General features: G+C 46.8%; 1 protein-coding gene across 1 annotated transcript in view; it reads right to left on the bottom strand.

Annotated features, from left to right (window-relative positions):
- Positions 1–3821, bottom strand: part of KLHL25 (kelch like family member 25) — a 38501-nt gene extending 34680 nt beyond the window's left edge. The window contains exon 1 of the mRNA XM_055277335.2: positions 3647–3821. The gene's annotated coding sequence lies outside the window, so the exon portion shown is untranslated. The remainder of the gene's footprint in view (positions 1–3646) is intronic.
- Between the last annotated feature and the right edge of the window lie 17688 nt (positions 3822–21509).

Below are 21509 nucleotides of genomic sequence, written 5' to 3'. Positions count from 1 at the left end.
GAGGTTGCAGTGAGCTGAGATCGCACCACTGCACTCCAGCCTGGGTGATAGAGTAAGACTCCGTCTCAAAAAAAAAAAAAGGCCAGGCACAGTGGCTCATGCCTGTAATCTCAGCACTTTGGGAGGCTGAGGCAGGCAGATCATCTGAGGTCAGGAGAACGTTCAAGACCAGCCTGGACAACATGGAGAAACCCTGTCTCTACAGAAATACAAAAATTAGCCAGGCATAGTGGTATGTGCTGTAATCCCAGCTACTCAGGAGGCTGAGGTGGGAGAATCGCTTGAACCCAGGAGGCTGAAGTTGCAGTGAGCCAAGATGGCACCATTGCACTCCAGCCTGGGCGACAGAGCAAGACTCCTTCTCAAAAGAAAAAAAGGTCAATAAGCCACACACACCTATTGTTTATCATCCAACAGGGTGCTGGGACAGGGCTTGGAAGGAAAGGTTTAGCAGTAAGAAAGAGTGGCAAGAGAGGTAGGGGGTGGGGGGTGGGGGGAGGTGACTGAGGACTCAGGGGAGGGCTGCAAGTCAGCTGCAGAGCAACAAGCACCCAACCTCAATTCTGCACCCAGAGAACAAAAACAAAAAACGGAAAGGGGAGCCCGGCATGACTGACACCCACTTGGTGCCAGACCCCATTCTAGGGGATTCTGCATAGTATGGTGGTTAACTTTCACCATATCCCTGAAAAAAGCTAACAATGCTCAATGAGGTTAAGGAACTTGATCACAGACCCACAGCATTTGAACCCCAGTCTGGTGCCAAATCCCGTGCTCTTTCCACTGCTCCTGTGTTAAAAGGACTTAACAGGGAGCCCTTCCTATCCCTAAACCCCTTCGCTTCCCCACCTAATCCCACAGCACCCCTTCCCCAGCTCCGAACAGCCCCAGAAGGACCTGGAGGCAGTATGGGATGATGATGTCTTGAAGATGACAGGTAACAGCTTTTGACAGCTTTAGGTTGGTACAGCAATGAGGTGGTCCAGGAAAGGGGCTGGAACCTACTGTAGGGGCTGGGCTGACTTCCATCAGCTGGGGATAGCTGCTGATTGATAAGTCCTGTTGGGATGCTGTGACTGAAAGCTGTGGATGCTTAAGTTCTCCCTCCTCCCTCCTCCCCTGCACCTCCCTCCTCTACCCCGAGCTTGTTCCAACTAAGTGTTTCCTGGTGAGGAAAATGCTTCAACAGCCTTGGCTGGCTGAGGCAATTAAATTATTAAATTTACCACATTAGATGAAAACCAGCATCTCAATCAACCAATTCATTTGTGTCTGGCCACTTTGTTTTCTTGTGCCAGCTCTGCCCACACTGACCAGGCTATGCCTACACTGCCTGCTGGTACAGAGCGACTAGGGGCTCAGACAATAGGCTGGTCTTTGGGACCAGGTGGGTAGGTTCTCCCAGGACCCCCAGAGAAGAGAGGCTGCATCCAGAAGCCATCCAGCTTCCTGCAAATGCGCTGGACGGCTGACTGTGCGGCCAGACACTACGGACGACAGCAAACCTTCTACCACCTCCCACTTGCATTCTCCATGGCCTCAACCTGTGACTATCTTGGGGTTGGCAATGAATTGGCCTCTGGGAGAAGTGTGGGTGAGCAACAGGAGAAAGGTGGCTGCCCCACACCTGGAATCTGGGCTATGACGTGCCTTTCTCATCTTAGTCAAGGCATCCTCTCCCCAGGAAGCCTTGCCCACCTGAGTCTCCTTTCCTCTTGCTGCCTCTATCACTACGATGTGTCAGGGCCCCTAATCCATATGCCAGCACTCCCTCATCTAGATGCTCACTAAAGGAAGAGTCTCCAGCACCTAACCCAGGGCCTGGCACACAGCAGGTGCCCAATCAAGTCTGTTCAAACAATGAATGAATGAATGAATGAATGAATCAATCAATCAGAAACCATCCACTAAATAACACTCTCACTCATCCTATCCTTCCCCCCTGCCCCCGCCCAAGTGATAGACGGGACGAACCAAGCTTGCTTTCACTGGGTAATTGTTCTCTTTTCTTCCTGCTCTCTTCTGCCCACACGGGGTGCCCGCAGATTTAAAACGCTATTAAGGGGCATAGGGCTGCAGAACCTGCTTCCGATGTAGAGCATACAACTTGCCCACCGCTCTTCTCTCCGCGCCACATACATAAATCCAACTGCAGCCCAAGGCCCCAGGATGAAGGTGTCTTCCATTTCTACCTCCCTTTTATCAACCTCCGTGGAATCACTGCCTGACAAATGACTCAAAACTGAAATAGCTGCCAGACCGGAAAAAGACTGACTCCGGTCAACCTTCACAGGCACAGCTTGTGGACCCGAGGGCCTCCGGTCTTGGGACACCAAATGGACCCTGAGGTGGGGTAGACTTTGTGTCCTACTCTTCCCTAGATCCCCACGCAAGCCTTCACCAACATGCCAGGAATCCTCACAGCTCAGATCAGCACACTGAGCATCAGTTCCTCCTATGAATGGGGAGACTGGGGCCCAAGGTCCCAAAGGGCTTGGCCCCATCACGGTCACTGGAACCTGGTCCAGGATACAGACCGTGGGATCCTGCCTCCTCTCCTGGTGGCCACTGCTAACTTCCTTCCCTCCCTCCCTCTATTGGGCCGATAGAGTGCAACCAAATGGTCCAGACACCTGGCATTCTCTGCCCTGACTACCGAGTAGAGTCAAAGCCCAGCCCACCTTCCCCAAGGTCAAAGCCACCGGGATCCAGCAGGATCCAAGAGCGTCCAGATTAAATCTGCAGGGGCCTGGGTCCGCCCCCTCACCCACAGTTCGTTGGGTCAGGCCTCTAGAGAGATGTTTCTTTGTTCAAAGACAATGGGAATGCACTTTGGGGGCTTAGAGCAGCAACACAAAAAAAGTATCTGGTATCTCCCGGGCACAATCCCCCAAAAGAAAAGCTTCTAAAGCAACTACGAAAGAGACAGGGGGGGAGTGGGGGCGTAACATCGCGCGGTGGTGTCTCGGATCCAGGGAAAGTGTGGGAATTAGAGTCAGGCTGGAGGGCTTGCCCTGGACCTGCCAGGCTGGCCGCCACCCAGGTGGACAGGTGGGTGTGCCTTCGAGTGCGACCTTTCTCTGCCGCTGGACAGTTCTGCAAACCGAAACGAGGGACCCTGGCAGGAGGAACGTGAACGGCCCGGGGCTCCGCGGCCAGGCCCGCGCAGACCCTCCCCTTGTGAACCCCGGGCCCTCGCTCTGCGCCGGGCAGGCAGCCATCCGGCCTGGGCGTTCGACGCGAGGGGCATCGCCGGTCGCATCCTCAAAGACAAGCAGTCTCTCTTTCCAGGATCAATAGTAATTTTTTAAAAAGGGAGTCTGCGGACTCAATGAATCAACCACTCCCTGGGGAAAGAGTAGCGGCTCCCGCGCGCAACATCCATTTGCCAAACAATTCATTCCCTCGCGCAGAGCTCTCGGCGAATTCCCTCGCGGAGCCGCGGGGTGCCGGCCGGCCGCCGCTCCCCACCATTGTCCCAGGGCCCCTGCCCCAGCCGCGCGGGCTCCTCCCGGGACACGCAGTCCCGCGGGGGCTCCAAACGCTTGGTCCCGGCCCGGCCCGGGGTGGTGAGCCCCAGCGCAGAGAGCGGGGGCGCGGGTGCTGTGGCCAGAGCACGGCGCCCCAGCTCGGCCTGGGTACTCACTGCCGGAGGCGATCCCCGCCGCCGCCGCCGCCTCAGAGACCACTCCTGGCCGCCCGCGCGAGCTCAACAGGCTCCGCCGCGGCTCCCGTCGGCCGGCTCTCCACAGCCAAAAACGCTCCCGCTGCGGTACAGCCTAGGCGCCGCCAACAAACTAGTTTCTCCGGCCTTCCCGCCCCGCCTCCCGGCCCGAAGCGCAGCAGCCAATCAGAGGCATCGCCTCTGTGACGGATGGGCAGCCGAGCCCTTCAGTGCAGCCGCAGAGAAGAAGGGGGTGGGCCCCAGGCCGCGCCGGCACCGAGGTGGGAGGGGGCCCGGTGACGGGGAGGGGGGCCGGGGGCGGGGCGGGGCGAGGAAAAGGACTTCGACCAGATTCTTAAAGAGACAGGCGCCTGCCCACCCCCGCGGCCCAAGTTTGGGAACAAAACGCGACGGTGTTCTAGAGCTTTCCAGAGGGAGCACTGTAGATTGCATATGCCTCTTTTGTGTTCGGGTCACAAGTGTTGTAGATCTCTTTAGACTCTGCAGAGCCACAGTTGTAGTTGCCCGAGTGTTAATGAAACCCTTTCTTTCACTCTGGGCTTGTTTGAATGTTTGGGACTTTCTGCAGCCTCCAAACCCCACCTGTACTTGAAATCTGTATTTTTCGGGGTATTTCAGCTCTCTTCTCTGTGTCATTTCTCACTAAACTCCTTTCGTAAGCCAGACTTTAAATATGAATTCATTCATTCATCCATCCATCCAATAATTTCTCCCAGGAACGTGTCCTGGACGCCCACACCATGCACTCGTCTTGGAGGGGGAGAACGGTTTGTGATTCCTCGTCCTTTTCCCTCCTGACTACTACTTCAGCTTGTTGTGTGTGTCCAATCTCATCCGTAAAGCGGCAGATAAAAACTCCTCATCGGATTATTTGGGGGATTAAAGGAGACAAACTCCCAGACAAATGAGTGCGCAGTAAATGTCCTCTCTTTTCTCCCTCCCAATGAAAATCGGTAATTCAAGTAGGTTGCTTAAGGATACAAAAGGTAAAGCATAGAAAGTGATAAGAACGAAAGAGCCAAGCCTGGGGCGGGGAAATTCCCAGGAAGCAGAGGTCACTCTGACGGAGGTGGAGGTGGGAGGTGCAAGGAAGGTTTAAGAAAGTGTACAAAGATTTGGGAGAGGGGATAGGATTGTGACTGGTGGAACCTGGGAAATGGAGCCCCTGGGTAGAAAGCTGCTTAGACAGGACAGATATGCCAGGGTTAAAAGACTGGGAGATGATGAGAAGATACCACCAGGGAAGGCATTTTTGGGGAACAGTTTGATGTTCTGGGTTTGAAGCCCCGCCCTGCCCCTCAAGAGCTGGGTAGGACTGAAGCAGATGGCTCCGACTCTCTGGTGTCTGGTTCTTACTGGTGAAGAGGATTCTAAAACCTTTCTTGCAGGGGTATGGGAAAGATTAAGATAACATATGGAATAGGCCTGGCATGTAGTAAGTGCTCAATATAGATTTGTGCTTCCATTTGGCCCGGATCTGCTGGCATCTAAGGCACCAGGGTTCTGATATTTATGAATAGTATTGGCCAGAGGTAAGAAGCTTGCCAAATGCACTGTTAAGGTGCCTTCCGAAGAGAAAAGTTAGTGAGAGGTGAAGCCAGCTGGACTTCTGGGTCCAGTGGGGACTTGGAGAAACTTTCTGTATTACAAGAGGATTGTAAAACACACCAATCAGCGCTCTGTAGCTAGGTAGAGGTTTGTAAAATATACCAATCAGTGCTCTGTAGAAATGCACCAATCAGCGCTCTGTGACTAGCTAGAGGTTTGTAAAATGGACCAATCAGCACTCTGTAAAATGGACCAATCAGCAGCACATGGACAGGGTCAAATAAGGGAATAAAAGCTGGCCACCCCCAGCCAGGAGGAGCAACCCACTTGGGTCCCTTTCCACGCTGTGGGAGCTTTGTTCTTTTGCTCTCCACGGTAAATCTTTCTGCTGCTCACTCTTTGGGTCCACACCACCTCTAAGAGCTGTAACACTCACCGGGAAGGTCCACAGCTTCATTCCTGAAGTCAGCGAGACCATGAACCTGTGGGAAGGAACCAGCTCCAACACATTAGCATCAAAGTAATTGCTTCATTAAGGAAATGACAGAGATCATATTTGTAGTTTTATCCTCTCGATTTTCTGGCGCTAGAGTGTTTATAGAATTGTTGGTTGAATGAAGCTCCACATGCAAAATTGATTCTTGGCAAGTTTATAACTGTTGCTTATTATTCTATGCAGGTTCGCTGTAAAATTATAAGTGCCAACCGCCCCGTAAAATCTGGTCCACATTATAATTTTTCCTCTCTTCAACTCCAAGGCTTAAATTAGGTACTAGAATATATTAAAATCAAATACAGTATAAGCAATGGGACAAAATCAGACCAAGAACACGTGTGGAGTTAATAGAATTTAGGTACGATTTGAAAGAAGATGAGAGGAAGAAAGGAAGTATGCCTTGCCATCTATTACGGACCCTGGAGCATTACCGTCAACACAGCCCTTACCAGCCAGTGTTGTAATGGCCTGCTTACCTAGTCCACCTGCTGTGCAGGGAGTTCTGGGAGGGCAGGGACCATGAATTCATCTCAGAACTCTTGGGGCTGCATCAAAGTTGTCTACACAGTTTTGAAATACTGTGAATAAATCTCATATCCGTTAGAATTAGTTTTTACTGCATATGACAGAAAACCCAAAATTAACTGTGACTGAAACAAGATAGAAGTTTCTTGCTTATGCAAAAGAAATCTAAAGTTAAGCTATCCCTTGTTGGCAACTCCACAGTTGTCAGAAACACAGGCCACTATATTTTTATTCCTTCATCTGTAATGCTTGGTTCCCATTTGCAAGGTTGCCCCATAGTCCAAGATGGCTGCTAGGGCTCCAACTCTAACATCTATATCCCAGACAGTAGGAAGGAATCATGGCAGAAAAGCATGAGATGTGTGTCTTCCAGCCTGGTTAGCTCTATTTATGCAGACTGCAGAAGTCCCACACAACACTTTTGTTTATGGACAGAATTTAGTTTTCCCACCTGCAAGAGCAGCTGGGAAATGTAGACTTTTATGTTAGTACATCACCTCCTCAAAGTCAGGGTTCTGTTAACAAGGAAGAGGGAAGAATAGATAGATGCCTGTTGTTCACCAAGAGTCCTTACCAATACCTTCCTCCCAGCATTGCCATCTAGCTAGTATTCCTGGTGACCCAGAATCTGAAGTCTCAGAAATTCTGGGATGATGTATAGAATTTAATATATATTTGTTAATAGATGATCAAATTCTTGGTTCTTTTTTTTTTTTTAAGATGGAGTTTCGCTCTTGTTGCCCAGGCTGGAATGCAATGGTGCGATCTCGGCTCACCGCAACCTCTGCCTCCCGAGTTCAAGCGATTCTCCTGCCTCAGCCTCTGGAGTAGCTGGGATCACAGGCATGCACCACCACGCCTGGCTAATTCTGTATTTTTAGTAGAGACGGGGTTTCTCCATGTTGGTCAGGCTGGTCTCAGACTCCCGACTTCAGGTGATCCACCCACCTTGGCCTCCCAAAGTGCTGGGCTTACAGGCGTGAGCCACCTCGCCCGGCCTCTTGGTTTTCTTTCTACCTTCTCAGATGTTCTTTTTAGTCTCCTCTGCTGATTCCTCCTCACTTCTCAGACCTACAAATATTGGAGTGCCCAGGAAGCGAGCGTAGGGCGCATAGGGAGATAAGAAGACCTATTCCCTTCCCTATCTACACCCTTTAGGTGATTTCATCCAGGCCCATGCCTTATGTTCATATAAGCACTGGCAACTGCCAACTCTGTGCTCCCACCACGCCTTCTCCATAAGCTCCAAGCCCATGGGTGCAGCTGCTTTCTGGGTATCTCCAGTGCATGTCTAGGGCAGCTTACCCTCAAACTGTCTCCACTGAGCTCCTATGGCTGCTCTCCATGTGGGCTTCCCCATCTCAGGAAAGGACAACTCAGTCTTTCCTTTTGTAAGATGAAGCTTGGCGTCATTCTCTCCTACCCCATGTCCAATCCATCAGGAAATCTGTGTTGAGTCTGAGTACTTACTACTTCCACTGCCACCCCTAGGCTGGTCTAGAGACACTGTCATTGTCTGTCCTCTGTGACGTTTGGCAGCCTCCAGACCATCTCCCTCTTCCACCCTGCTCCCATAGAATCTGTTCTCAACACAGCAGCCAGAGGGATCTTTTTATAAGATAATTTCGTTAAGTCTGTCTACCCCTCGAAATCCACCAGTAGCTCCCACCTCACTCAGAGTGAAGGCCAAAGTGACTACCATTGGCCCACAAGCCTGCCCTGGTCTGGCCTGGGCCACTGTCACACATCAACTCCCACCTCCCTGTTCCTGACCCTGACATGCTCTGCTCCTGACCCACTGATCCCTTTCCAAGGCCTCAAACAGGCCAAGCCCACTCCCGCTCAGGGCCTTGCCCTTGTTGCTCTATAGGATCGCTCTCCTTCAGACGGCCACACACTTCCCTCCCCCACTTCCTTCCGGTTTCTGCTCACATGTCACCTTGCCACCTAGGCCCTCCTGACCACCTTAAGCAGCCACATTCCCCACTCCTGGCAGTCCCTCACCCTAGTCCATATCTCCAAGGCACTTACTTCCACCTGAAAGTATATACACATACACACACACACACACACACACACACAGTGAAACAGAGAGAGAGAGAGAGAGGCAACCCCTGGCAGGAAGGAGCTGGCCTACATGCATAGCTAGGCCTTGGTGCTCTCCTGTTGAACATAAACAATGTCCCAACCATCAGCATCAGAAAAGAGCACTCTGGCCAGGCGCGGTGGCTCACACCTGTAATCCCAGCACTTTGGGAGGCCAAGATGGGTGGATCATGAGGTCAGGAGTTCAAGACCAGCCTGGCCAACATAGAGAAACCCTGTCTCTACTAAAAACACAAAAATTAGCTGGGCGTGGTGGCAGGGACCTGTAATCCCAGCTACTCAGGAGGCTGAGGCAAGAGAATCACTTGAACCCGGGAGGCAGAAGTTGCAGTGAGCCTAGACTGCGCCATTGCACTCCAGCCTGAGTGACAAGAGCAAGACTCCATCTAAAAAAAAAAAGAAAAGAGCACTCTGTGATCATGAGTGGTCAAGACAAACGAGCCCACTCCATCATCATGTCTGAACACAGTCAAAGCACCAACATTGTCCAAGCCCCAAAGTGTCAAACATCCTCCTCCTCCGGCGGCTATGAATGACTGCTGCCTCTCGGTTGATTCTAGCTTTAGCCTCACTCTAGTCTGCTGTCCTTTTGGATAAGATACCCTATCCCAGACTTATCCCTGCTTTCTGAGGGCAGCTGATGCAGAGCAAATCCCTACTTCCTTGGGTCCTCTCCAAAGCCACCCAACCAAAGCCCAAATCCTATTACAGGTTCTTCTTAACACGCTTGTACTGAGATGCCCCATGGTTACCCCGTCATGTGTGGTCTCCCTCGCAACAATAAGCTCAAGTTGTTCAACTACAGGTGTTTCTGATGGAGGGCATTGACAATAAGATACACAGATATAAATTTTATTTGGGGGGAGTGGGATTTGATTGACTGTCTCCTCTTCCAAAATATAAGTCCCGTGAGAGCAGGGCCTCATCTCCAGACCTGGAAGCTCTCCATAAATATTTATCCAGTGAATTCAGAATGAACTCAATGTAGCTTCAGAGATAGTGTCCACCACCACAAAATTAGGAGATTCTGATCTTGGCGTTGGATCTATTGAATCAAGTCTTCAATTTTTAATCTAGCCCCCCAAAGATGGAACCCACTCAGGGCAAGGCAGTGGCAAAAAGTGGCTTTGTCAACTTCAGTTCCCAAGGGAGGAGCCAGGTGTCAGTGGTTGCCTTCTTGGGGGAGCAGCCAGGATTAAGGTCACTGGTGAGTCACTGCTGGCCCTGGGCACACAAAGGAGCAGGAGGGCTGGGTCTGGCAGGGACAGCAGCTGGAGGAGGTGGAAAGGTGTCGTGTTTTCACCTGGTGACAGTGTGGTGACTGCCTGAGATAGAAGCCATCTTAAGGGAGGAGACCACCCCTCATATTGTCTTATGCCCAGTTTCTGCCTCCAAAGAAAGAAGAAGTGAAAACTAAAAGGCAGAAATGAAATCCACAGGCAGACAGCCCAGTGCCACGCCCTGAGCCTGGTAGTTAAAGATCGACCCCAGACCTAACCAGTTATGTTATCTATAGATTCCAGACATTGTATGGAAAAGCATTGTGAAAATCCCTGTCCTGTTCTGTTCTGTTCTGATTACCGGTGCATGCAGCCCCCAGTCATGTACCCCCTGCTTGCTCAATCGATGACGACCCTCTCACGTGGACCACCTTAGAGTCGTAAGCTCTTAAAAGGGACAAGAATTGTTCACTTGGGGAGCTCAGCTTTTGAGACGCAAGTCTGCAGAAGCTCCTGGCTAAATAAAGCTCCTTCCTTCTTTAACCCGGTGTCTGAGAAGTTTTGTCTGCAGCTCGTCCTGCTACAATCTGACTCTCACTGCTTCTTCCATGTTTTTTTTGTTTTTTTTTTTTTGAGACGGAGTCTCACTCTGTTGCCCAGGCTAGAGTGCAGTGGTACGATCTCGGCTCACTGCAACCTGTGCCTCCCGGGTTCCAGCAATTCTCCTGCCTCAGCCTCCCGCGTAGCTAGGATTACAGGCGCATGCCACCACACCCGGCTAATTTTTGTGTTTTTAGTAAAGACAGGGTTTCACCATGTTGGCCAGGCTGGTCTCGAACTCCTGGCCTCAAGTGATCTGCCCTCCTTAGCCTCCCAAAGTGCTGGGATTACAGGCCTGAGCCACTGCACCCGGCCTACTCCTTCTATCTAAAGAAGCTGCAGCCACACATCGGTCTTCATGAAGCCCCTTTCTCTAAATTATTTCCTCCCACACCTCTGGCAATGCCATCATGAAGACCTTTGTCTGACATAGAAAGCATGCTTGTAACCGCCCAATGTGTTCACCTTGCCTGCTACCTAGACAGAGCCAATTTATCAAGACAGGGGAATTGCAATGGAAAAAGAGCAATTCATGCAGAGCCGGCTGTGCGGGAGACCAGAGTTTTATTATTACTCAAATCAGTTTCCTCGAAAACTCAGGGATTAGAGTTTTTAAGGATAATCTGGTGGGTAGGGGGCCAGTGAATTGGCAGTGCCAATTGGCTGGCTTGGGGATAAAATCATAGGGCGTCGAAGCTGTTCTCTTCTGCTGAGTCAGCTCCTGATTGGGGGCCGCAGAACTGGTTGGCAGGTCCAGGTGGGGCCATCCAGTTGTTAGAAATGCAAAAGCCTGAAAATACATCTCAAAAAGCTAGTCTTAGGTTCATAAGAGTGATGTCACCTTCAAGAGTAATTGAGGAAGTTGCAAATCTTATGACCTCTGGAATGATGGCTGGTAATATTTAGAATTCCAGCCCTTCTCATCTTGACTTGGTGGTGGCCTTTCATTTGTTTTACAAGAAGAGTTTAGCCTTTTGGGAAGGGCCATTACTTAAACCATACACTAAATTCCTTCCGAAAGCTAGTTTGGCCTACGCCCAGGAATGAACAAGGACAGTTTACAGGTTAGAAGCAAGATGGGGTCAGTTAGGTCTGATCTCTTTCATTATCATAATTTTATTTATTTATTTATTTATTTATTTATTTATTTATTTATTTATTTTTTCTGAGACAGAGTCTCACTCTGTCATCCAGGCTGGGGTGCAATGGCAAGATCTTGGCTCACTGCCACCTCTGCCTCCTGGGTTCAAGTGATTCTCGTGCTTCAGCCTCCCAAGTAGCTGAGATTACAGACATGTGCCACTATGCCCGGCTAATTTTTGTGTTTTTAGTAGAGACGGGGTTTCTCCATTTTGGCCAGGCTGGTCTCGAAATCTCGACCTCAGGTGATCCACCTGCCTTGGCCTCCCTAAGTGCTGGGATTAGTCATGAACCACCACGCCTGGCCATCATAATTTTCTCAGTTAGGATTTTTGCAAAGGTGGTTTCACGCTCATGCACTAGCGTGCTACAGTGGCATGGAAGAATGAAGGGTATGACTAGTCTGGTCTATGGGGCAGCAGGCATGTGCAGAAACAGCAGGGGGAGCTTTAGGTGTCCAAGGCCTGGCCAGAGATGCCAGTGGCGGGGGAGCTACCAAAAAGGCGGGAAGGGCCAGGCGCCGTGGCTCACGCCTGTAATGCCAGCACTCTGGGAGGCTGAGGCAGGCAGATCACCTGAGGTCAGGAGTTCGAGACCAACCTGACCAACATGGTGAAACCTCATCTCTACTAAAAATACAAAAATTAGCCGGGCATGGTGGCACACACCTGTAATCTCAGCTACTCAGGAGGCTGAGGCAGGAGAATCGCTTGAACCTGGGAGGCGGAGATTGCAGTAAGCTGAGAACATGCCACTGCACTCCAGCCTGGGTGACAGAGCAAGACTCTGTCTCAAAATAAATAAATAAATAAATAATAAATAAAACCAGAAGTGGGGGAAGGAGCTACAGGGAGGAAGAGAAGTGGTGTCAGAACAAATGCCACCATTTAGAAACACTGGCCAGGCCTGCCCTACTCCTTTCCTTCCCAGAAATGAGGAGGAAAAACACAATAGGGAACAATGGTTAACAAACAACAGTTGAAGATGCAAAACAGTTTGTATAGGGTGCTAACTTTTGGCCCCCAAGTGGGAGAATTCAGAAAACACTCGTGGAAATGCATGTGTGTGAATTAAGATTCCCTCGAGGACATTCAGAAAATAACCCAGCAGCCCCCTGTAAGTGGGGAGGGGTAATATGGGGCAGAGGTGGACTCCACAGGACACCTTGTTAGTTAGTTTCTTTTCTGAGCCATGGGAATCTATTGTTTATTCAAAAAATAATTCAAAGGCCGGGCATAGTGGCTCACACCTGTAATCCCCGCACTTTGGGAGGCTGAGGGGGGTGGATCATGAGGTCAGGAGATCGAGGCCATCCTCGCTAACATGGTGAAACCCCATCTCTACTAAAAATACAAAAAATTAGCTGGGCGTGGTGGTGGGCGCCTGTAGTCCCAGCTAGTCTGGAGGCTGAGGCAGGAGAATCACTTGAACCCAGGAGGCAGAGGTTGCAGTGAGCCGAGATCGCGCCACTGCACTCCAGCCTGGGTGACAGAGCAAGAGTCCATCTCAAAAATAATAATAATAATAATAATTCAAAAACCAAGTTGGAAGCTCAAAAAATCAATTAAAATGATATATTTCTATGTATGAATAAGAGGAAGAAGAAGGATAAGGGAGGCTTGTACTCTATCCATATGATCTGGAGTTTTAGAAAAATGTATTCGGGGTTTCTCTGTATAATCAAAAAATAATGTTCAGAAGGAAGGAACAAAGGAAGAGAGTGAGGGAGAGCAGGAAAGAGGAAAGAAATGGCATTTGGAGAAACCCAGAAAACCTGAGTTTGCATCCTGGCTCTGCCACCTTGTGGGTGCCATGGACAGCTGATTTTACCTCTCAAGGCCCCAATTTTCCCATCAGTAAAAGGGGAATAATAATAATTCCTACTTCATAAGGTTCTGAAAAGGTTAGATTTTAAAAAATCATTCTATGTAAGGTTGGGCACAGTGGCTCACGCCTGTAATCCCAGCACTTTAGGAGGCCGAGGCAGGCAGATCACCTAAGGTCAGAAGCTCTAGACCATCCTGGCCAACATGGTGAAACCCCGTCTCTACTAAAAATGCAAAAATTAGCTGGGCGTGGTAGCATGCACCTGTAATCCCAGCTACTTGGGAGGCTGAGGCAGGAGAATCACTTGAACCCAGGAGGCAGAGGTTGCAGTGAGCCATTGCACTCCAGCCTGGGCAACAAGAGTGAAACTCTGTCTCAAAACAAAACAAAACAAAACAAAATTCTGTGTAGAGCACTTATGGCAGAGCCTGGGAGCTAATAAACTCTAGCTGTGAATGTCACCATTATTATCAATGTCATCTCTGATAACTCCCCAGCTGGAGGGATAAGAACTTCTCACTTGCCACCCCTGAAAATCTTATAGCATTAGGATTCTAATACTTGCTAGTTGTTGATGGCAGAGGGGGTGGCCTCCACTCCTTGGGGCCCCTCCTTGGCATCCATGAAAGCTGTGGGGATGTAGCCAGGACAGGACTGGAAGATTCCTGGGCTTGGTTCCAGAAAAGCTCCTCCAGAAAAATAGACAGTGAGCCCTGTGGAATTTGGTTCCATGTTCAAATGAGTCCATGAGTACCCAATTGGGGATGTTATCTAGGGGTTGTTTAAAGACCACAGGCTTAGTTCATTAATGTGTTGATTTCAAAATGTCTATCAAGCACGCAACATGTTTTAGGCACAATGCTGGGAGTTGAGTAGATCTAGAGAGAGAAGGGATACAAAGGTGAATAAATCCTAGTCCTTGTTGTTAAAAATAGCACAAATAATGCCTAATGTTGCAAAAAAAGAAAAAAGAAAACAAAGAATGCAATAGAGAGTCAAATAATATGCCATGGCAGAGTTGGAGAAGAAAAGATGAGGTTTGGAGTTAACATTTGCACTGGGTCTTGCTAAGTGGGTAAAATTCAAAAGGGGTAGAAAAGCATCTCAAGGTGTAAATGAAGACTTGGCATGGGAAATTGCGGGGACAGATTCAAGAAAAGAAAAAGAGGCCCTGGGAGGAGTAAGTGGGGTCATGGGGGAGGGAAGATGAGAAGAGTAAAAATAAACTGGCTTCTGGCTAGCAGTCCTGCCAATTGTCCTGCTACCAAGCCTCCCCAGGTCCATCATATACTGAAAACTCACCACAGGAAAAACAAGGCCTATGAGTAAATTAACTGTTACTGTTTATTTATACAAAGGATCACCCACGCACCAATGAAAAGTAACCAGCTGTCTTTATGTGCCAACACGGATACATCTTGAAGACTCTTGTTGAGTGAGAAAGCAATTGGCAAATGGATACATAAAGTACAATCATATTTATGTACATTATAACATCTTACAAACAATGCTGTAAAGTATACACTATTTATAGATAATTGCAAATATTGTATAAATATAAAAACACCATGTATGCATATACACTCAATATGCAACAGTTTAACAAAATATTTTGAGAACCTCAATAAGGCTGAAGATTTTCTGGGAAAATATAGGTTATTGAAACTGCCTCAAAGATGTAGAAAACACAAATAATTGCTCAAGCCCGGGAGTTTGAGACCAGCCTGGGCAACATGGCAAAACCCCATCTCTACAAAAAAATACAAAAAGTAGCCAGGTGTGGTGGCAGGCATGTACAGTCCCAACTACTTGGGAGGATGAGGTGGGAGGATTGCATGAGCCCGGGAGGCAGAGGTTGCAGTGAGCCTAGATTAGGTCACTGCACTCCAGCCTGGGCGACAGAGCGAACAGGGCAGGACCCTGTCTAAAAAAAAAAAAAAAAAGCATAATCCTAGGCCTCATCCCCTGCCAAGATCTGTAGGGGCAAGTGGGCCTGGGAGCCTAGAAGACAGACAGACAGAAAGAAAGAAAGAGAGAGAGAGAAAGAACAGTTCAATGACAATAAAAAAGGATTAATCTATCAGGATGACATGGTGATTCTAAATGTGAATGCACCAAAAAAGAGAGCCTCAAAATACATGAAGTAAATAGTATAAAACTAAAAGGAGAAATAGACAAATGCACAATCATAGTTGGGAACTTTAAAACCCTCCATTCAGCAACTGATAGTACTATTAGAAAACCAGAGAGGATATAGATCTGAAGAGCACAATCAGTCCACAGGCTCTAATTGACATTTATCAAACACTCCTTCCAACAACAGAATATACATTTTTTCCCCAGGTACCTATGAAGCATTCACCAAGATGTATCATATCTTGGGCCATAAACCAAACTTCAACAAATGAAAAAAGAAAAAGAAATTATAGAAAATGTGTTCTCTGACCATAAAGGAATCGAACTAGAAAACAATTACAGAAAAACAAACAGAAAACCTCTAAACATGTAGGAATTGAACACATTTCTAAATAATCTATGGGTTAGAAAATAAGTCTTAAAGGTAGAAATAATTAGCAAATACATACACAATCCCAACAAGAAAACTTTCCTGACAATACAATATTAAAAGTCACAGAAGTAGTCTAATTCCCTGTAAAGTAGAGAAACCAAGTTCTTAATAAGATGCTGTTTGTTTCAATACTGAAAAGAGGATTGATTTGGTGTGCACCAGCTGGCAAATGTTCCATACTTTCTCTCTCACATGAGAAGATTGGACCTTCAAGAAACCTACACATAGCTGAGCTGACAGCGTCCCTACACCCCCTCCTTCCAATATAGTTTCTTTCTAACTTTCCTCCAAGTTTGTTTGAGTTGTTTTCAGATGTACGCCTGAGTTTGAGAACATTTCTGTTTTGTTTGTTTGTTTTTTACACAAGACATGGTTCAAAATTGTTGGTAAATGGACGTTCTTCACGACATCATTTGTATGAGAGTGGACCATAAATAATAAATGTACACTGCTGACTATGAAAAATTATGTAGAACAGAATGAAAACAAAAATACAGCCTATCATAATATGTAGGATGTAGGGAAAGCAGTGTCTAGTGGGAAATTGATAGCACTAAATGCTTACATTAGAAAAAAGGAGGCCGGGCACGGTGACTCATGCCTGTAATCCCAGCACTTTGGGAGGCCGAGGTGGGCGGATCATGAGGTCAAGAGATTGAGACTACCCTGGCCAACATGGTGAAACCCCGCCTCTACTAAAAATACAAAAATTAGCTGGGCGTGGTGACATGCGCCTGTAGTCCCAGCTACTCAGGAAGCTGAGGCAGGAGAATCGCTTGAACTCAGGAGGTGGAGGCTGCAGTGAGTGGACAGTGTGCCATTGCACTCCAGCCTGGGTGAGAGAGGGCTCAAAAAAAAAAAAAATCTGATTCTTAGGAAAAACATCAGTAAAATTGATAAACTTCTAGTAAGAGTGACGAAAACAAAAGAAGACACAAATTACCAACAACAAGAATTAAATAGGGGATATTGCTACAGATCCTATAGAGTTTTTTTTTAAACAAAGATAATAAAGGCATTCTGTAAACAACTTGATATGGTTTGGCTCTGTCCCCACCCAAATCTCATCTTGAACTGTAGCTCCCATAATCCCCACACGTCATGGGAGGGACCCAGTGGGAGGTAATTGAATCATGGGGGTGGGTTTTCCTGTGCTGTTCTCATGAGATCTGATGGTTTTATAAAGCGTAGTTTCCTTGCACAGGCTCTTTTGCCTGCCACCATGTAAGATGTGCCTTTTTTCTTCCTTTGCCTTCTGCAATGATTATGAGGCCTCCCCAGTCATGTGGAACTGTGAGTCCAACAAACCTCTTTTTCTTTTCTTTCTTTCTTTTTTTTTTGAGATGGAGTTTCATTCTTGTCTCCCAGGCTGGAGGGCAATGTTGTGATCTCAGCTCATTGCAACCTCCGTCTCAAGCAATTCTCCTGCCTCAGCCTCCCAAACAGCTGTGATTACAGGCATGCACCACCATGCCTGGCTAACTTTTGTATTTTAAGTAGAGATGGGATTTCACATGTTGGCCAGGCTGGTCTTGAACTCCTGACCTCAAGTGATCTACCCGTCTCAGCCTCCCCAAGTGCTAGGATTATAGGTGTGAGCCACTATGCCCAGCCAAAACCCCTTTTTCTTTATAAATTACCCAGTCTTAGGTATGTCCTTATAGCAGCGTGAGAATGGACTAATACACAGCTTTACAGTGATAAATTTGACAACTTTATGCAATGGACCGATCCTTCAAAAACCACAAACTATCAAGACTCAACCAAGATGAAACAGAAAATCTGACTAGTCCCATAACCACTGAAGGAATTGAATTAACAATTTCAAAGCTCTCCCTGCAAAAATATCCAGGCCTAGATAGTCTCACTGGAAAATTCTAACATTTAAAGAATAATGAATGCCAATTTTACACAATTTCTTCCAGAAAATAGAAGGCATAGGAATATTTCCAAAGTTATTTTGTGAGGCTAGTATTATCCTGCTATGGTTTGAATGTTTGTCCTCTCCAAAATTTATGTTAAAATGTAATTACTGGGCTGGGTGCGGTGGCTCATGCCTGTAATCCCAGCACTTCGGGAGGCCAAGGCTTGCGGATCACCTGAGGTTGGGAGTTTGAGACCAGCTGACCAACATGGAGAAACCCCATCTCTACTAAAAATACAAAAAATTAGCTGGGCTTTGTGGCAGGCGCCTGTAATTCGAGCTACTCGGGAGGCAAGAGAATCGCTTGAACATGGGAGGCCAGAGGTTTCAGTGAACTGAGATCATGCAATTGCACTCCAGCCTGGGCAACAACAGCGAAACTCCGTCTCAAAAACAAAACAAAACAGAAAACAAATAAACTAGCCGGCTGTGGTGGCTCCTGTAATCCCAGCTACTCGGGAGGCTGAAGCAGGAGAATTGCTTGAACCCAGGAGGCAGAGGTTGCGGTGAGCCGAGATCACGCCATTGCACTCCAGCCTGGGCAACAAGAACAAAACTCCATCTCGAAAACAAAACAAAACAAAAATGTAATTGCTATTATAACATTAATAGAACTGGGATCTTTAAGAAGTAATTAGGCCTTGTGGGCTCTGCCCCTATTAATGGATTAATGCCATTATAGCAGGAGTGGGTTTGTTATCCCAGGAGTGGGTTCAATATAAAAAGGTAAGTTTGGCTCCTTTTCTCTCTCTCGCCCTCTCACCTTCTGCCATGTCTACATTTAAGTCTATGACCCATTTAGATTTTTTATTAATATTATTTTTAATTACCAAATCATAATTGTATACATTTATGGAGTACAATGTGATGTAGACATAAAACTGTAATTTTTTAAAAAATAGGCAAAAATTTTCAGGATTTAGCACTAGGCAAAGTGTTTAGATTTGATACCAAAAGCATGATTCATAAAAGAAAAAATTGATAAATCGGACTTCATCAAAATTAAATTTTTTTGGCCAGGTGCGGTGGCTCACACCTGTAATCCCAGCACCTTGGGAGGCTGAGGCGGGTGGATCATGAGGTCAGGAGTTAAGAGACCAGCCTGGCCAACATGGTGAAACCCTGCCTTTACGAAGAATACAAAAACTTAGCTGGGCATAGTGGCGGGCGCCTATAATCCCAGCTACTCAGGAGGCTGAGGCAGGAGAACTGAATTGCTTCAACCCTGGAGGCAGAAGTTGCAGTGAGCTGAGATCGCACCACTGCACTCCAGCCTGGGCAACAGAGTGAGCCTCCATGTCAAATAAATAAATAAATAAATAATTTTTTTTTTTTTTTTTTTTTGCTGTTTATGTCCATGTGAAGAGGATGAAGACAAATTATACACTAGGAGAAAATATCTGCAAACCACATATCCAGCAAAGGACTAGTATCTGGAATATACAGTGATCCTTACTTATCCTTGGTTTGACTTTCTGTGGTTTCAGGTATCTGCTCTCAGTCAGTATCTGAAAATATTAAATGGAACATTCCAGAAATAAACAATTCATAAGTTTTAAATTGTGCACTGTCCGGAGTAACATGATGAAATCTCGTGCCAGTCCTCTCCCCCTCACTGGGATGTGAGTCATTCCTTTGCCTGGGATATCCACACTGTCCACACTAGCTACCTGGAAGTCACTTAGTAGCCATCTCAGTTACCAGACTGATTGTTCCAGTGTCACAGTGCCTGTGTTCAAGTAACCCTTATTTTACTTAATAATACTTTACTAATAATAACTTAATTATTGGCCAGGCACGGTGGCTCATGCCTATAATCCCAGCAATTTGGGAGGCTGAGGCGGGTGGATCATGTTAGGTCAGGAGTTCGAGAGCAGTCTGGCCAACATGGCGAAACCCCATCTCCACTAAAAATACAAAAATTAGCTGGGCGTGGTGGCGGGTGCCTGTAATCCCAGCTACTTGGGAGGCTGAGGCAGGAGAATCGCTTGAACCCGGGAGGCAGAGGCTGCAGTAAGCCGAGATCGCACCACTGCACTCCAGCCTGGGTGACTGAGTGAGACTCTGTCTCACAAAAAAACCCAAAAAACTTAATTATAAGTTGTTGTTATTAATCTCTTACTGTGCCTAATTTATAAATTACACTTTATCCTGGGTGTGTATGTGAAGGAAAAAACATAGTATGTACAGAGTTCAGCACTATCTGCATTTCAGGCATTCACTTGGGGGGTCTTGGAATGTGTCTCCCGAGGATAAAGGTGGAATACTGTTTAAAAAACTCTCAAAACTCAATAGTAACAACAACAACAAAAACAAACAAACCATCCAATTAGAAAAAGCGCAAAAGACATGAACAGAAATTTTACTGAAAAAGATACAGGGTGACAAAATAGGCATATGAAAGATGTTCAACATTATTAGGCATGAGGGAAATGCAAGTTAAAATCACAATGAGATGTCCTGTACAGTCATCCCTCCATTTCCATGAGGGGTACTGGAACTGACCATATCCATGAGGGGTCGGTTCCAGTGCCCCTCTTCCCCCACAGACAACAAACTCCACAGATGCTCACGTCCCTGATGTAAAATGGTGTACCTAACCTATGTACTACTAACCTATGTAGTCCTCCTGTATACTTTAAATCATCTCTAGGTTACTTCTAATACCTAATACAGGCCAGGTGCAGTGGCTCATGCTTATAATCCCAGTGCTTTGGGAGGATGAGGTGGGAAGATTGCTTGAGGCCAGGGGTTTGAGACCAGCCCGGGCAATAGTGACACCCTGTCTTTACAAAAAACAACAAAAAAAATTTTTTTAATTAGTTGGGCATGGTAGTGCATGCCTATAGTCCTAGCTGCTTCGGAGGCTGAGGTGGGAGAATTGCTTGAGCCCAGGGTTCAAGGCTGCAGTGAGCTGTAATCACATCATTGCACTACAGCTTGGGCAAGAGAGTAAAGACTCTTGTCTCTCAAAAAAAAAAAAAAAAAAAAGTTAAGAAAACCCTAATACAATGTAAATGCTAGGTAAATAGTTGTCATATTGTATTGTTTAGGAAATAAGGACAAGAATTTTTTTTTTACATATTCAGTACAGACACAACCACCGTCTTTGAAATAAAATATATTTTTGATCCTCAGTTGGTTGAATGCATGAACATGGAACCCATGGATATGGAGGACTGGCTGTATATCTATTAGAATGGCTACAGTAGAAAATGACAACACCAAATGCTGGCAAGGAAACAGAGAAACTGAATTACTCATGCATTTACTAGCAGAAATACAAAATGATATCACAACTCTGGAAAATAATTTTGCAGTTTCTTATAAAATGATATATGCACTCACCACACAATCCAGCAGTTGCACTGTTGGGCATTTACCCTGGATAAATAAAAACTTCTTTTTTTATTTTTGTTTTTATTTTTTTTAATTGAAACGGAGTCTCACTGTGTTGCCCAGGCTGGAATGCAGTGGCGTGATCTTGGCTCACTGCAACCTCCGCCTCCTGGGTTCAAGCGATTCTCCTGCCTCAGCTTCTGGAGTAGCTGGGATTTTAAGCAGCCGGACATCATGCCCAGCTAATTTATCTATCTATCTATCTATCTATCTATCTATCTATCTATCTATCTATGATTGATTGGTCTGTCCACCTGGAGCCTTTGTCCCTCTAGTCTTCCACTCCCCTCCAGAAGATGAAGCTTCCTAAACCTCAGACCACATCATGCAGATACAGGTATGTTTCCTGTATATTTATATATATATATATATATATATATACACACATTTTGCTTTTGTTGCCCAGACTGGAGTGCAGTGGCGCGATCTCGGCTCACCGCAACCTCGGCTCACCACAACCTCCACCTCCC

This window comes from Symphalangus syndactylus, chromosome 5 (assembly GCF_028878055.3).
Source record: "Symphalangus syndactylus isolate Jambi chromosome 5, NHGRI_mSymSyn1-v2.1_pri, whole genome shotgun sequence".
Taxonomy (NCBI): domain Eukaryota; kingdom Metazoa; phylum Chordata; class Mammalia; order Primates; family Hylobatidae; genus Symphalangus; species Symphalangus syndactylus.
This window is presented reverse-complemented; position numbering and strand designations above follow the sequence as displayed.